This window comes from Dipodomys merriami, unplaced genomic scaffold (genome assembly GCF_024711535.1).
Source record: "Dipodomys merriami isolate MVZ:Mamm:240054 unplaced genomic scaffold, mDipMer1.0.p SCAF_295, whole genome shotgun sequence".
In the NCBI taxonomy this organism is placed as follows: domain Eukaryota; kingdom Metazoa; phylum Chordata; class Mammalia; order Rodentia; family Heteromyidae; genus Dipodomys; species Dipodomys merriami.
The window spans coordinates 409,342-428,336 of record NW_027204437.1 but is presented as its reverse complement, the minus strand read 5'-3'; positions in this window follow the sequence as shown (position 1 = coordinate 428,336).

Here is an 18,995-nt window from a genome sequence, read left to right as displayed (position 1 = left end):
CCTAAAAACAAACAACAATCAACCAAGAATACTGTACCCAGCTAAACTCTCCTTCATAACTGAAGGCCAAATGAAAATCTTCCATAGCAAAGAAAAATTGAAACAATACATCTCCACCAAACCAGCCCTGCAAAAGATTCTTAAAGATGTCCTACACATAGAAAACCAACAAGAACGCAATAAAGGCCAAGAAACTGCACACAAACTGAGAATCCAAGAACCTTAGGAAGAACCCAGTTTTCACAGCCCCCAAGAAGGTGGATAACATGGCAGGAACTCCCAAATACCTCTCAGTCCTATCTCTTAACGTTAACGGACTGAACCCTCCAATTAAGCGACATAGACTGTCTAGTTGGATTATAAAACAAGACCCTTCTATCTGCTGCCTGCAGGAGTCACATCTTGCCCGTAAAAACAAACACATTTTCAAGGTTAAAGGCTGGAACAAAATCTACCAAGCAAACGGCCCTCATAAACAGGCGGGAGTTGCAATCCTAATATCAGATAAAATAGACTTCAAATTAAAAATCGTGAGAAGAGATAAAGAAGGTCGCTACATACTAATTAAAGGATCTCTCCTTCAGGAGGATATTACAATTCTAAATATCTATTCGCCAAACAATGGAGCACCCAAATTTATCAAAGAAACACTACTTTCCCTCAAATCCCATATAGATCCAAAGACATTAATTGTTGGGGATTTTAACACACCACTCTCCCCACTAGATAGATCAACTCGGCAAAAACTCAACAGAGAAACCGCAGATCTAAACAGCTGCATAGATCAACTAGACTTAACAGACATTTCCCGAACATTTCACCCAGCAGCATCAGAATACACGTTCTTCTCAGCAGCACATGGAACGTTTTGTAAAATAGACCACATTTTTGGCCACAAAGCAAACTTGTCTAAATTTAGAAACATTGAAGTTATACCTTGCATTCTCTCTGACCACAAGGGAATAAAATTAGAACTCAACACCAAAAGCCACCAAAGAAAGTCCGGTATCACATGGAGGCTGAACAACACACTGCTGAATCATGAGTGGGTCATGGAAGAGATTAGAAAGGAAATTCAAATGTTCATGCTATTCAACAAAAATGAACACACAAATTACCAGCTCCTCTGGGACACAGCAAAGGCAGTACTCAGAGGCAAGTTTATAGCTCTGAGCTCCTACATCAACAAATTGGAGAGATCGGAAACTAACAATTTAATGACACATCTAAACCTCCTTGAAAAAGAGCAGCAAGATGAACCCCAATCTCATAGATGGAAGGAAATAATCAAAATTAAATCAGAATTAAATGAATTAGAATCGAAAAAAACTATAGAAACAATAAACAAAACAAAGAGTTGGTTCTTCCAAAAAATTAACAAAATTGACAGACCCTTAGCAAATCTTATCAGAAAAAGAAGAGAACACACCCAAATTAATAAACTCAGAGATGAGAATGGAAACATCACTATGGAAACAACCAAGATTCAGAACATTATAAGGGAATACTTCTGAAAACTTTATGCTAACAAGTTTGAGAACTTGACAGAAATGGACCTTTTCTTAGCAAATATTGACATGCCAAAACTAAACCAAGAAGAGTTAAACCAGCTTAATAGGCCCATATCAAGCATTGAAATAGAAACAGCAATAAGAGACCTCCCAGCTAAGAAAAGTCCAGGACCAGATGGTTTTACAGCGGAATTTTACAAGGCCTTCAAAGCAGAGCTCACACGAATACTCCTCCAACTCTTCAATGAAATTGAAAGAGAAAGCTCACTACCGAACACATTCTATGAAGCCATCATAACCCTCATCCCAAAACCAGGCAGGGACTCATTAAAGAAAGAGAACTATAGACCCATTTCTTTGATGAACATTGATGCAAAACTTCTCAACAACATTTTGGCCAATCGACTTCAACAATTCATCCAAAAAATTATACACCATAATCAAACAGGATTCATTTCAGGGATGCAAAGCTGGTTCAATATACGCAAATCAATTAATATTATTCATCACATCAACAGGAGCAAGAATAAGAACCACATGGTTATCTCAATAGATGCAGAAAAAGCATTTGACAAGATCCAACACCCCTTTATGATGAAGGTTCTGGAAAAATTAGGAATCCATGGAACATTCCTCAATACAATAAAGGCTGTATATGACAAACCTACAGCCAGCATTATACTCAATGGTGAAAAACTAAAGCCATTTCCTCTTAACTCAGGAACAAGACAAGGATGCCCACTCTCTCCAATTCTCTTCAAACTAGTATTAGAATGCCTAGCTACAGCAATAAGACAAGATGGAGATATAAAGGGGATCCAAATAGGGAAAGAAGAAATAAAAAACTCCCTCTTGTAGATGACATGATCTTGTATTTAAAGAATCCCATAGACTCCACTCCCAAATTACTCAAGCTGATTCAAAACTTTGGCAAAGTAGCAGGTTATAATATTAACCCCCCAAAATCAATGGCTTTTCTATATGCCAACAATGAGAAAAGTGTGGCTGAAATTAGGAAAGCAACTCCATTTGAAATAGCCCCACAAAAAATAAAATACCTAGGAATTAACTTAACCAAAGAAGTGAAGGACCTCTATGATGAAAACTTTAAAATCTTGAAAAAGGAAATCAACACAGAACTTAAAAAATGGCAAAACCTCCCATGCTCCTGGATTGGCAAGATTAACATCGTGAAAATGGCAATACTTCCCAAGGCTATCTACAAATTCAACGCGATACCTATCAAAATTCCACCCTCATTCTTCAAGGAAATAGAAGAGGCAATCCAAAAATTCATATGGAACAATAAAAGACCCCGAATAGCAAAAACGCTCCTCAATGGAAAGAACACTGCTGGAGGAATATCAATACCAAATTTCAAACTCTACTATAAAGCCATAGTAATCAAAACAGCTTGGTATTGGCATAAGAACAGACCTCAGAACCAATGGAATAAAATTGAAAACCCAGAAATGAACCTACAAACCTATAGCCATCTAATCTTCGATAAGGAAGCTAAAATAATAGAATGGAAGAAAGACAGCCTCTTCAGTAAATGGTGCTGGCAAAATTGGTTAACTACATGTAGAAAACTAAAGCTAGATCCTTATATATCACCCTGCACCAGAATCAACTCCAAATGGATCAAAGACCTTGAACTCAAAGCAGACACTCTGAAAACATTACAGGATGGAATAGGAGAAACCCTAGGTCTCCTTGGCTCAGGTCGAAATTTTCTGAATAGAGACCAGGAAGCACAACAAATCAAAGAAAGGTTGGACAAATGGGATTGCATAAGATTGCAGAGCTTCTGCAGGGCAAATGACATAGCTGGCAAGATCAATAGAAAGCCCACCGATTGGGAGAAGATCTTTACTAGCCATACAACGGACAAGTGTCTCATATCTAAAATATACTTGGAACTCAAAAAATTAAACCACCCAACAACAAATCCTCAAAGAAACAACTGCCCAATAAATAAGTGGGCGAAAGACTTAAGAAGAAGCTTCTCTGAAGAAGAAAGAAGGATGGCCAATAGACACCTGAAGAAATGTTCAACATCCCTAGCCATAAAAGAAATGCAAATCAAAACAACATTGAGATATCACCTCACTCCAGTTAGAACAGCAAAAATCAAGAACTCTAACAACAACAGATGCTGGAGGGGATGTGCACAGAAAGGAACCTTACTTCATTGTTGGTGGGAATGTAAACTTGTTCAACCACTTTGGAAAGCAGTATGGAGGTTCCTCAAAAGACTTCACATAGAAGTCCCCTATGATCCAGCAATCCCACTTTTGGGCATTTACCCGAATGTTTACAAACAAGACCACACTAAAGCTACCAGCACAACTATGTTTATTGCAGCATTATTTACCATAGCTAAGATATGGAACCAACCCAGATGCCCCTCAGTAGATGAATGGATCAAGAAAATGTGGTATATATACACAATGGAATTCTTTGCCTCCATCAGAAAGAATGACATTTCCCCATTTGTTAGGAAATGGAAAAGTTTGGAAAAAACTACATTAAGTGAAGTAAGCCAGGCCCAAAGAAGCATAGGTCCCATGGTTTCCCTTATTTGCAATATATAGTATAGGTATGAGTCAAGCGGAAAAGGTCAGATAATGTGATGTTAGGAAAATGAACCCTTAAATATGTATTTTAATGTTTTCGTTTCTTTCATGCATGTGTTTCTAACGCATTTATAAGATTATTTCTTTGTTGCTTTGTATGTCCCTCCCCCACAGTGTAACCCCCGCTTTCACTATATTTAATGTCAGTATAACATGTGTAGGAGATGGGGACAAACAAGTCGTTTAAGGATTCAGGTGGACCTGTTGCAACAATGAGAAGTACAAAATGTCATGTCAAAACCAGCTTTACAATGTCGGTGTGTGGGGGGGGAGGGGGGTATAATTGGGTGGGGGGAGGGGGGCGGCTGGGAAGGGAGGTGAAGGGTAAACAAAGGAGGAGGCTGCAATGCTTGGTAAGAAATATATGCATTATCCTGCCCATGTAATTGTAGCCCCTCTGTACACTATGTTCTCAAATAAAATAAAATAAAATTAAAAAAAAAAAAAAGAATCTCATGGACTTTCCTGCCTGTTCTGGCTTCAAGCTCCCATCCTAAGATCTCAGCCTATTGAGTAGCTAGGATTGCTGTGATAAGCCACTGGCACCTATTAAGGATATTAGTGTGTATGTGTGTGTGTATGTGTGTGTGTGTGTGTGTGTGTGTGTGTGTGTGTGTGTGTGTGTTTGTGTGTGTGTTTACCGGGACTTGAACTCAGAGCCTAGGTGCTATCTTTTAGCTTGTTTTCACAAGGTTGGTGCTATACCACTTGAACTACATTAGCTCTGCTTCCCAGCTTTTTGGTGATTCATTGGACATAAGAGTGCCCAAGCTAGCTTTTAATTTTGATTGATCCTCAGGTCTCAGGCTTGAATACCTAGGATGACAGGCATGAGCCACAGGTGCCAAGCTGATAATGGCCTTTCACCACAGTGGACTGGGATCTCCTGAAAACTTCCTTTATTTTTTCTGTGCCAGTACCGGGGCTTGAACTCAGGGTCTGGGCTCTGGTCTCTTAACTTTTTCCCTCAAGGCTGGTACTCTACCACTTGAGCTACAGCTTGATTTCTGGATTTTGGTAGTTCATTGGATAGAAGAGTGTCACTAATTTTCCTCCACTGAGCTGGCTTTGACCAACGATCTCTGATATCAGATTTCTGAATAGCTAGGATTTACAGGGGTTGAGCCACTGGAGGCATTGGGTAGAAGCTTCTCTTGAGCAAGAGTTCTTCCCTTCATTTGCCTTGACTCCTCCATGCAAAGTGGGCCTGAAGGTCAGGAGCTGTGTAAAATAGGCTTCCAGCCACAGAAATTGGCTGGGGTCTTTGGGAAAAAGTCAAGCTAATCTTCCCCTGAGCCCCATTCTGGGACGCCACCCTCTGCCCTACCTGTGACTCAAGTACAATCCTTGACCCAGCCTTCAGTGTTCTGCCAGACTTGTCTGAGGCCATAGAACCTTCATTCCACCCACACCACCTGCTCTACACCACCCCTCAGGACCTTTGCACATGCTCTGCACCTTCTTCCCTAGGCCCTCTGTCCTGTTCCACATCTTAGAACTCCTGTGGAATTTTGGCACTGGTCATATCACCTCCTGGAGCAAGTCTTTCCTTCTTTTCTCTCACTTTTTTTTAATACTGAGTTGCTAGAGATCGAACTAGTGCAGGCTGATTGTCAAATGCTCTATCTTGGTGTGTGTGGGGGGGGCGGTGCCAGTCCTGGGGTTAGAATTCATGGCCTTGAAGTTATCCCTGTGTTTTTATGCTCATGGATAGCATTCTATTACTTGTACCACAGCTCTGGTATTTTTGGTGCTTAATTGTAGAAAAGAGTCTCATATAGACTTTCCTGCCTGCACAGGCTTGCAGTTATAATCTTCAGATCTCAACTTCCTGAGTGCTATTATTACAGGGCTGAGCCACCACCACCTTCCCTCTACCTCTTACCTACCTCGGCTCTCCTCTGAGTTCCAGAAGTGTATGTCTCACCAAGCTCACATTTTTTTTGCCAGTATTGTGGCTTGATCTCAGGGTCTAGGCATGTTCCTGAGCTGCTTTTGCTCAAGGCTACATTCTATCACTGAAGCCACAGTGACACTTTTGGCTGTTTCTGTTTATGTGATACTGAGGAATCCAACCCAGGGCTTCATGCTTGCTTGGTAAGCACTCTACCACTTAGCCACATTCACAGCCCAAGGATTATTTCTAACAGGAACTATGAGGGTGGGATTTATTGGCATACTCTTTTCAGCACAGAAATCGATGGGCATTTCAAATCTTTGCCAGGATTTGGGACCAGAGTGGTGTTGCTACCGCCTCGACCAGCAAGGAAGATGCGACACCGGACTCTTCTCTCTGCAGTTTATTCAGGACCTTTGAGTAATCTTCTGACACCAACCCCGGGGAGAATTCCCCACAGCCTTAAGTACCTGCTGGGTAGCCAACCCTGATATGCCACGTGGGAACCACCAATAGGTTCAGGTGCGCAGAAGCAAGCCAGATTCTTTGCCTTAGCCATATAAGGAGTTGTTTACCATGAGAGGACTCGCCATTGGGAAGGCGGAGGGCGGAAGCCGGCGCCATCTTCCAGGTGCGGCCTCTCGCAGCTCTCTACAGTTCCCCCTTTTTTGTTTAAAGAACACAGATGAGAACAGAGGTCTGATCCCTGTTGTGCAATGCAAGGACTGCATACAAGCCTTCTCCCAGAGGGTACCTTCTCTAGGGATGACTCAGCCTGTCCATTGATTCGTTTTTCACAAGGACAGGAAAAGGCGAATCGAACCCGTGTGCAATCAAACATGCTCTCCTCGAGGGCAAAACTCATGCCTCTCGACTGCAGTACTTTGGCTTTGCAATCTCTGTTCATTGTTTTAGGGTGGCAAGCCACGCTTGGGGGGACTGACCTGCTCCAATGACTGTAAAGGCTTGGATAATCATGGCTGCACTGCGACGCTGAGAACCTCTAATTTGGCAAATGCACCACAGACATACCAAGGATGCTAACAGCAGGAGGCCTGTCAGGGCTCCCAAACCCGCTCATTCCTTAAGATGATTCATAGCAGCGGAGATCCATGAAGATAACCCCTCCGCTAATCCGGCATCCACTTGGGTCGAGTTCACCATGACAATGGCAACCCTGAGCTGTTCCATCAGGCTGTCGAACTCCCCAGTTCAATTACCTTAAAGATAACTAGACAACTGTTTAGACAAATTTGTAGCGTTTTTTAAATAGGTTTTTTCCTAGGCCTGAATTCTGGGCCTGGGCGCTGTCCCTCAGCTCTTCAGCTCAAGGCCAGCACTCTACCACTTGAGTCACAGCGTCACTTCCGGCTTTTTTCATTTCTTTTTGCTTATGTGGTGCTGAGGAATCGAACCCAGGGCCTCATGCATGCAAGGCAAATGCTCTACCACTGAGCCACCTTCCCAGCCCCTTTCTTCTGGGTTAATTGCACCACAGCAGCAGCTAATCCAGCATTAGTTAGTGGTCTGCCCAGCTCTCTGCAAACTTTCATCCATGCTTCTAGTCCCCTATTCTTATATGGGGTTATGGCGGCTCTGCATTCCTTAGTGCACTCCTCGTAAACAAGCTGTTTAATTAATGGCATGGCTGCATCTGGGTCACCAAAAATTCTGCCAGCAGCCTCAACCATATGAGCAACAAAGTCCGAAAACGGCTCCGTAGAGCCCTGCAGGATTTTGGTGAGCTTGCCACTCACCTCACCTTTATTTGGTAAGGCCTTCCATGCCTTTATGCCAATTTTATTGATTTGTTCATAAACTTGAACCCGGTAGCCTATCTGCTGATTGGCGAATCTCCCCTGTCCAAGCAGCATATCTCTGTCCCAAGCTGGGTTCCCCGCAGCCTGATTGGCTGCAGCCTCTTCACTAGCAAATTCAATCAAAAAGGCCTTCCAATCTAAATACTGACCTGGGCTCAAACAAGCTCGTGCGAGCCCACTCCAATCACCGGGTGTCATGCAATGTCTGTTTAGGGCCTCCACCTGGGCTACAGTAAAGGAGGCTGTGATTCTGTATGTCCGCACAGACTCAACTAAAGATTTTATAACCTTAAAATCTAAGGGTTCATGATACCGCTGTCCCTGTGGATCCTGAAATATTGGACAGGCTAGATGCAACTTGGTTCTGACTGCTTTCCACACACCTGGGCTGAAAGAACAGCCGGGGCTGCCAATTCTGGGGTCCTCCGCACAGAGCGGAGGGGCCGAAGGTGTGGGGCGGTGCACGGAGGGCGTGCATTCGTCTTTATCTGGGTCCTCTCTCTCCTTCCCTTTCCTCCTCTTTCTTATCTTTGTTTTTTCTATTTGTTCTATGAGTGATTGTAGTTCCTCTGAGTCTGTAGACTCAGAGGTCTCTAGTTCGGCAAAATCGGGGTATAACCCCCCCCTGCTCTCCTCCTTTTCGCTGTCTGCCCTTTCCGATCTTTCTTCCTGCAGCATTTCTAGGGCGGCCTGACCATTCTCTACCGCCTCACTGCAACGCTGGTCCTCGAGACAGCCTCTTATCAGTTTCCATATTGGTCTCACTCCGCTCTTAAGCGTTCCTTGTTCAGAGGCAAAATCTAGGTCCCTCCCTAGTTTCTCCCAAGAGGCCACCGTGAGTCTTCCGGAGACAGCGAACCACGGGGCAACGATGTCACATTCATTCAAAAATCTCTCTAAAGTACTCTTTTTTATTTTTGACTTTTTTGAGTGCAGTAGCTCATTGAGAGCCAAAAAAAATTGGGTGCGAAGAAGCGCGCATGTTTTAAACATTTAAAGCTGGTAAACAAACTTTTACTTTCACTTTTGGCTACTCTATTGACTAGCCCAGGGTTCTCACTCTCTATCTACCAAGAAGAGCAAAAATCCCTCCGCTCTTGTGGCGGATTCCCCTTTTACCTGGGAACTTACTCCCCGCTCTTGTCGCGGATTCCCCTTTTACCTGGGGACTTACCCCTGCTTTTGTTGCGGATTCCCCTTTTACCTGGGGACTTACCCCCGCTTTTGTCGCGGATTCCCCTTTTACCTGGGAACTTACCGGTGCACCACCCTGACCGCAGAGAGTTCTGAGTCCTCTTTGGGGTTATAGCTGAGTCCCCGTATGGGCCACCACGTGTCGCTACCGCCTCAACCAGCAAGGAAGACACGACACCGCACTCTTCTCTCTGCAGTTTATTCAGGACCTTTGAGTAATCTTCTGACCCCAACCCCGGGGAGAATTCCCCACAGCCTTAAGTACCTGCTGGGTAGGAAACCCTGATACGCCACGTGGGAACCAGTAGGTTCAGGTGCGTGGAAGCAAGCCAGATTCTTTGCCTTAGCCATATAAGGAGTTGTTTACCATGAGAGCACTCGCCATCGGGAAGGCGGAGGGCGGAAGCCGGTGCCATCTTCCAGGTGCGGCCTCTCGCAGCTCTCTACAGAGTGGGACTCGGCAATGAGGAATGATGAATGAGTGATAGCCACCAGGCCCCAGAGATCTAGGCTCAAGTCCTACAGAGGGATAGGGAATATGGAGCCAGAAACTTCCACAATACCTACAGCCTAGGAACAGTGGTCTCCCTGGAGGCAGTGGCTGGCTGCTAGATGTCCCAATGGGACACCTCAGCCAGAACATAATGAACCCGTCGAATACACCAGCCAAGGCAAGCCTTCTGGGCTTCAGTTATTAAATGGCAGAGAAGGATGCTTTGTTCAAGCTACTGGCTTAGTACTCTCTGAGGGATTCTCCCAGCATTCACATGTTGGGGGTCTGGTCATGGGCAACCTGCTGAATGCATATCATCCATACATCATCCATACATACACAGAGAAATGGAGTTACTACCTTCTTTTTTTCTTTGGCAGGTCTCAGGTAGAAATATCAACCTAGGCCTTATCCTTAATCTCCTCTTTCTCAAGAGTAGCACTCTGCCCTTGAGCCACAGCCCCAACATATGGGGATATTTTCCTGTGATCTCTTAGAATTAAGAGTTTTGCAGACTTTCCTGCCCTGGCTGAATTCAAATTGGCATTCTCTACATCTCAGGCTCCTGAGGAGGTAGGATTACAAACAGGAGCCACTGACACCTGGCTTTCTTTGCTTCTTCTTGTTCTTTTTTTTAATCATGACAATCTGAAATCTTCAGTGTCATTCCAATGGTTTGCATTCGAAGTAAACTTCCCAGGCCTGGAGTTTGAACCCCAGGACTGCCACACAGAAATGGAGGGAGATACTGACAAACTCATTCCTATTTATGTGAAGGATAATGGAATGTTATAAAAGTAATTAAATTTGCAGTTAATTCATGATTCTATTTTAGAAAGCCACACATAAATCATTGGATTTATATCTTCCATTCTAGTACCATGTTATGATTTCCCTAATGGAAGGATATTGATTAATTTTTAATTAATGCTTTCATAAGTATTCAACCATGATACTTCATTAAACGGAGACATAATTTAATAACTAATTATTGGTAACTATATATCATTAAATGGAGACATAACTTAATAACTAATTATTGGTAACTATATATATAACATTTAATAATATCCTCACATTCTCTCTCTCTACACACATATATATATATATATATATATATACAGCAATCTACACACACACACATATATATGTATATATATATATATATATATATATATATATGTATATTTATATATATATTGGGAACTACTGTGGCTTGATAACAGGTAACAGGTCCTTAGAACTTCCTGGCATCTCAGTTTTCCAGAGGTTGGTGTGCTAAGACTTTGACCCCATTTATGTATTGGACATTGTAGGTCGTGAGTTGAAATCCCAGCATTGCCAAAAATTTATTCATGTAGTAAGAAGATACTTTTGACACATTTTTTTCTTAAAAAAAGTCCTGGGTCTCAGTATGATGTATAATTCATATGCAAATATATCATGTATGATAAGATGTAATAAATGAAATGTTATATGTGTAATAATAATAAATGAATAGGGGTAATAAACATCATATTCACTAAACTCATGTGTGTATTTTTTCCAGTGCTGGAGCTTTAATTCAGGCCCTGGAAACTGGTTTGAATTTCTTGTCTTCAAGGAGGGTGAGCTTCCCCTTCACCCACAGTGACACAGAGATACCCAGATGCTGAGTTCAAATCCCAGGCCTGCCAGAAAAATGGTGCAAATTCCAAGTCATGGCCTTATTTTATTTTATTATATTTTTTGCCAAGCACGGGGCTTGAACTCAGGTCTTGGCTTCTCTGCCACAGCTGGCCCTGGGATTCTAGGACCCAAATTCAAATATTGGGGTTGGCAAGAAATAAAATAAATAGGAAAAAGATCAAATGGAGAAATTCAAGAAAGTGGTTTTACTTTTCTTCCCTTTGCATTGTGACCATCTTGCGTGTAAATGACAAAGCCCTGAAAGTGTACATGACATTGCATGCTGATGTTTTGCTGGCTATTAGGGACGCCAAAACCAAAAGCATAACTTAGGCCTGGAGGTTGAATCCCAGGGCTGCCACTAAATATTGGCAGGAGATTCCAAGAAACCCATTTCCATGTACATCCATTCGAATGGAATTTTATAAAAGTAACAAATTAGTAGTTAGTGTATGAGTATACTATAAAATTATACACAACAATTGTATTACATTGATTAATTTTCAATTAATACTTTACTATGTTTTCAACCATAATACTTAAAAGTGGAAAGAATAATTTGAATGTCAATAATGGATAGTAATATAATATATGTAATTTCATAATATATAGACACATTTCTCTTGTCTTATACATACATATATGTGTATATATATATGTATATACATATACATATATGCCAATCTACACATTTATCTGTTCATACACTTGTCACTCCTGGGGCTCAGTGGTATAATGATAGCTAGTACATACAAAGCCCTGGATTCCATTCCTCACTACCACAAGCACATAAAAATCCAGAAGTTGTGCTCTCGCTCAAGCAGTCGAGCATTAGCTTTGAGCATAAGGCCTAGGGACTGTGTCTAGACTCTTACTCAAGGTCCAGGATGGGCATGAAAAAATATTGAATGTAGTGACTGCAACTCTATAAGGATAGGACTTCAAATACCTCATCACAGAGCAAGCCGGGAGTCTGGTTCTGACAGCTGCCATCTAACCTGACTTAGTCAGAGGTATACGACTGCAACTCAGCCCCAGAGAACCAGATGCTGCTGGCTTGCTCACCCCTGTCATCCAAACTAGTCGGGAGCTGAGATCTGACACTGGTGTATTTAAAACCCAGTCCTGGGGGGATGTCTGTGAAACTCTGAGCTGTGGATCAAAGTGATAGATCTCTAGCCTTGAGCAAAAGATCTTAGGACAGTACCCCCAACATTTCAGTGCAATCCCTGTAGCTGACTTCCCCCAAAAATTGCTCCTCTGAATCATTAGATGTGAACTTTGTGCAGTTTGTGATGTGTTTCTGAAAGAATGGTGATACTGATGAAAGCACCCTAATACGAATGACAGCTTGTGGGATGCATCTATGTGATGAGTCCTTCCTGGAATGCTGGGGCCCTCACGGGGTGCTGTGTGCTGAGTCCTGCACAGGATGCTATGTGCTGAGTCCTTCACAGGGTGCAGTGTGCTGAGTCTTGCATTGGGTGCTGGGTGATGAGTCTTTCACAGGATGCTGTGCGCTGAGTCCTGTAAAGAGGGTTATTTGGAGACGGGCACCAGTGGCTCACGCCTCTACTCCTAACTACTCTGGAGGCTGAGATGTTAGGATAGTGGTTCAAAGCCAGCCCTGGCAGGAAAGTCGCTGAAACTCTGATCTCCAATAAACCACCAGACAACTGGAAGTGTCCCTGTAGCTCAAGTGTTAGAGCACTAGCCTTTTGCTGAAGAGCTGAAGGACTGTGTTCAGTCCCAGATTTCAAGGCCCATGACCGACAAAAAAAAGTGTTACATATTTTGTTCTTCAAAGGGTGCATACTTTCATCTTGTCCTTGTAAGAACTCCAACTGACATGACTATGCAGAAAAGAATATTGAGACTCAGATCTGTCCCCAGGGCAGGGACAAAATTATGTATTACTGAAGACTAGTGAGTTGTCTACAGGAGACAATTGTTTTGTCTTGTTTTTTCTAAGTCATGAACCTTGAACTCAGGGCTTAGGCACTGACCCATACCTCTTGGGCTCATGCTTAGCACTCACCACACAGAGCCAAGGACCCCCTTGCAGCAGAGTGTCACAGCTTAGGGTTCTATAACCGAGATCTGTCATCCTGCCTTCTCAAGAAGCTGAGGCCTGGGTTCCAAACTATCCCTGACACAAAAGGTACCATGAGACTATTATATCTTATTCACCACTAAGAAACCTGAAGTGGAAGCTAGGTGCTTGTGGCTCATGCCGATCATCCTGGCTACTCAGGAGGATGAGATCTGAGGATCATGGTTCAAAGTTCGCTTGGGCAGGAACGTCCTTGAGACACTTAGCTCCAATGAACCACCAGAAAACCGGAAGTGGCTCTGTGGCTCAAGTGGTAGAGCACAAGATTTGAGCTGAAGAGCTCAGGGACAGCTTCCAGGCTCAGATTTCAACTCCTACAATGACAACAACAACAAAAAAAGACAGAAACAAACTAACACACTTGAAGTAGAGGGCTGGGAATGTGCCTTAGGGGTAGAGTGCTTTGCATATATGAAACCCTGGGCTTGATTTCTCAGAACCATATCACTAGGAAAAAGCTTGAAGGGGCTCTGTGGTTCAAGTGGGAGAGAGCAATCATTGTACAAGAGAAACTAGGTACACTGCTCATGTCTTGAGTTCAAGATCCAGGACTAGTGTATGCACACACACATGCACATACACACACTCACACACAGAGAGAAAGCAGAAGTGAAGCTGTGACAAAGTGGTAAAGCACTAGACTTCAGCTCTGATCTCATGGTCAGCACCCAGGCCCTATGTTTAACCTCAAAACCTAGCCACCCAAGGCCCAACTAGGAGAGGGCAAAGGTTTGAAAACCTGATGAGCTTCATCAGTCCTAGATGACAGGAAGCTTTGTGATATCCAACATGTGCTTGGATTTCCCAAGATTCTGGAAACCTAGGAGAAGCATTATTGGCCCATCATTGCCGACGATGAAACGTTTCATTATGTTCAATGCCCTAGTTGTCTGCCTGAAGGATTCCTGAATTATATTGAGCACTGTATTTATACACTGGAATATAGTCTCATAAAGGCAGGATAAGAGCACAGAACTTGGCCTGCAATGGGAGGTGGCAAAAATGAAGGTCTCCTGTTAAAACAGAGCACTGGGAAGAGAGATAGCTAACGGTAAAAACAGGCCTTTTTCTCCTGACCTTCAGAGCCCGCCCATACAGCTTCACTAATTGGCCCAGATGGAGTTATTTGGTACAGCTGTACAGGAGTGAGGTCTTTTGTGTTCCTGTCCAGACAATGAGGGAGACTTCTTCCAGCAGGCCTGGGATGAAGAGAACCCCTCAGGCTACATTGGGAGCAGTGAGGGGAGCCCTGGAACATGCAATATCATAAAAGCAGTCTCTGTGTTATGAACTCATTATATTGAATACAATTTTCCCTGCTTGGTGCCACTCATCATACCTACTCAGGAGTTTCACCTAGAGGAATACATCCATATATACACAAAGAAATTGAGGTACAGTTTTTTTTGAGGGGGCAGTCCTGGGTTTGAACTATGAGCCTAGGCCTGGTCCAAGAGCTCCTTTTGCTCAAGGGTACTGCATTAAGTTTGAGTCACAACCCCACTTCTGGGTTTTTCTGTGATCTCTTAGGAATAACATTGTCAAGGACTTTCTTACACTGGCTGGTTTCAAACTCAAATTCTCTACATCTCAGCCTCCTGAGGAGCTGGGATTATAGTCAGCAGGCACTTTCACCTTCTTTTTTTTTTTCTTCTTTGTTTTATAATCTGGACTTACTTCTTAATAAGGTCATTCCTATGCTTGAGACTTATAAGTAAACTACCCAACGTTCTTTATACCTGCTTTCTCTGAGAGTATTTTCTCTATTCTTCTTACCCTCTGGTCACAGGGTTGAAGCCAAAAGTGAGAAATGAGTGTAACAGGATTTAGGAGCAAATATCCACAGGACATGCCAGTTCTGTCACTTAGCATTGAGCTGCAGTGAATTTACTGTCTCAGGATATGAGGACCGAAAGCTGGAGCGATCCTTATACTATCTGCATTGCTCCTTTTGCCTATAAAATGATCTAATAATTATGATTGTTTTGTATCTCCAACCTTAAGTATCTAGGACACACTAGAAGCATGTTCCTGTTTCCGTTTTTCTCTAGTACCTCTTGAGATTTAGACTAAAGGTTTGGGTGGAGCAGCTCCTAGATGAATCCCTGAGGAAATTCACTTGAAGCCTCCTCAGAAGATCTCCATTCAAAGCCATCCCTAGCAGGAAAGGTTTATTGTCTCCAATAAACCACCAGAAAACCAGAAGTGGAGCAGTGGCCTTAGAGGGTAGAGCTCCAGCTTTGAGAGAGAAAGCCAAGCAGGCGATACAGACCAGACCATGCAGGAAAGCATGAGAGGTGCTTATGTCCATTGAAGAACCAGATGGCTGGAAGTGGAGCTGTGCCAGTGGTAGAACCTCTGCCATGTGAAAAACAGCTGAGGAATGCATCACTTCCTCAGTTTAAGCCATAGGATGGCCACAAAAGAAAATTCAAAAAGAGAAGGCCAAGTTTATGTATCAGTGTCCTACTTACTTACGTTTGTATATTACTTCCCTAAGTGCAAAGGGGCTGTATGCAAAACTTCTGCTTTTATTTACAGATTTATGTTTTAGATATGCTTATTGTACATACTGCATCGTTTTCTTCATTTCAGCCCCATTGATTTTCTCTTCCAGGATTCTAGGCCTATTTCCTTATATGATGCACACTGAATCTCTCAGCAGCCTTTATTTACATTTTATTATGAGGCCAATGCAGGAACAGTCACAAATCAGGCAGGGGAAAAGAAGATCAGAGTTCATAGAAATAAGCGGTATTCAGAAAATTATACTTGGGGACACAAAATGGTAGCATATATATGTAAAAACTACCATTAAGACAAAAGATGAGGGGGCTGGGAATGTGGATTAGTGGGAGAGTGCTTGCCTAGCATTCAAGAGGCCCTGGGTTCGATTCCTCAGTAACACATACACAGAAAAATCCAGAATTGGTGCTGTGGCTCAAGTAGCAGAGTGCTAGAGACAATACCCAGGCCTTGAGTTCAGCCCAAGAAATGTCAAAGAGATAACTAAGTAGGTAGTTAGGTAGTTAGGTAGTTAGTTAGGTAGGTAGGTAGGAAGGTAGGAAGTTGGTACATAGAAAGAAAGAAAGAAAGAAAGAAAGAAAGAAAGAAAGAAAGAAAGAAAGAAAGAAAGAAAGAAAGAGAAAGAAAGGTCAATAGATGATTGATAGATAGATAGATAGATAGATAGATAGATAGATAGATAGATAGATAGATAGATAGATAGATAGATAGATAGATAGATAGATAGATAGATAGATAGATAGATAGATAGAAAAATGATAGATGAATCTGGTCTTGGACTTCAGGAGGAAAGAAGGGAACAATTCCCAGTCATGAAGTTTCTGCAGTGTGCCAGGACACCAGAATCACCTTCACACAACCACAAAGCAGAAAAAATGTCTCTTTACCACTTCTTAGGCAGCTGAATGCCGCAGAGCCAAGAGGGCAGAACCAGGTTCTAACTCAGCTGCTTGGGGACAAAAGAGAAATTACCCTGCCTCACCTTGGACTGGGGATTAGCATTAATGATGTGGAGAATGAAGGAAGGAGAAAAGACTGGCAGAGGTAGAAGAAGGTCCTTCAAATCTGATAGATGGAGAGTAAAACACCCACTCCCTAAGACCAGAGAGCAGGGCTTTTCTACTCTGTTCCTCCCCTCTCCCTCACTAAACTGGCTCTCTATTGGGGTAACCTAAAGATAGCCTGAAGCTCTCTTCACCTGAGTGAGGAAGGTTAGTCATTTTTTGAGGAAGCTGAGAAAAGCCTGATCCTGGTGTAACTGTAACAAACATTTCAGGTTTCCCCCATTGCTGGCTGTCCCTGGAATGAATGAAGTGGTGTTGCAGCTCACTTCCCTGTTGAGTGTGTATATTCTGCCTCCTTGTTCTGGCTTTTGAAATTGTTTTCTGTCCTTCAAATACAGTGTTATACTGGAGTTCTTCCTGCTGACTGTGCCAGGGCTTGGATCCTGAGAAGTTCATTTGAACCCAGGATGGGGCAATGGGTCAAGAACACTAAGAACATTTAGAGTAACTTCTCATCACCAAGGGAAAAACAAGAAACTCTTGAACATCTGACTTTGCAGATGTGGAAGTCAGAGTTTCAGAATTTTCTGCCCTGGCTGACTTCAGTGTGATCCTGAGACCTCAGCCTCCTGAGCTAGGGTGATGGGCAAGAGCTACTGGTACTCTGCTAGGTTCAGATGAGTAATGACATTAACAATACAAGTCAACTGCTTATCACAAAAGGGTTTGGGGAGCATATTAAGCCTTTCAACATTGGACCTTTCAGAACCCTGTGGACACAAGGTTACAATGCTAGAGTCAGTGAGGCTGGGCATGTGGATCTGCTACACTTAAGCCTGGAGGTCTGACTCCAATTCTGGTGTATATTAGTGTTGATTTTCCAGAGAATATTCTCATAATTAGCAAATAGGAAAAGTACTTTGATTAACCCTCAATTTTTTTCCAGTTGTGTGTCTTGTATCAACCCTGGGCACTGTCTCTGAGCAATTCAGTCAAGTCTAACTCTCTACCACTTGAGCCACAGCTCTACATGGGATTTTTTAGTGGTTCATTGGAGATAAGAGTCTAACAGTCTTTTCTTGCCTAGGCTGTCTTGAACTGTGGTCTTCAAATCTCAGCCTCATGAGAAGGTAGTTTTCCAGGCGTGAGCCACCAGCATCTGACCTATTGTTTTTGACAGTCCTGGGGATTGTTTTTCTCAAGGCTAGCACTCTACCACTTGAGCCACTCCACTGCGTCTGGCATTTTTTGAATATGTGGCATTGAAGATTCAAACCCTGGTATTCATGCATGTTCAGTGAGCTCTTTAGCACTAAGCCACATTTCTAGCTTCCACCTTACAATTTTATCCCACAAGTTTCCTGTCCTGAAGAAAGCCTTCCCAGTATAAATCATCTAAAAACACCCTCATAGGAAGGTGTCCAAAGATAAATAAGACAAAGCTCATTCTTGGGAGAGACTCTAAACGTGAGAAGACTGTGACAAATACCTCCATTTAATTATTTATCATGTTTCAACACAGAAAGTTTTAATGATAAATGAGTCAATGTCCTAAATTATTGTGTATAATTTTATAATAGATGTGCAAAATGTAAATTTGAATAATATAAATAAAATAAACAATAAAAAATGAATCAAATAAAAAATAAAATAAATACAAAATCAATAATGAAAATCATAACATGTAATAAACATATATATGTACGTATATATCATCTATTACACATGTATAGAAATATCTTTTCCATTGCAGGGTCTTCATTCACGCCATGGGAACTCTAGCCTGAATTTCTTTTCCTCAAGGACAGTAAATTTTTCCTTTACTCATGGTACAAAAGAGTTACCTGGACGGTGAGATCAAATCCCAACAATGGTAGAAATACTGGCACCAGTTCCAAGACAGTGACTTAATCTTTTAATGGAAGCAGTTATGTTTATTCAATTCCATACTGAACATTAAATGAAAAGCAGTGTAGAATTTTGTACATCTATTCAGACATCCTCCCCTTACCCCCAAAGTGCTTCTCGAAATACTACATGGTTTCTTTTTTGTATGTTTTTTATTGTAAAAATGTTGTACAGAATGGTCACAGTTACATGAGCAAGGTCATGAGTATATTTCCTATTGAG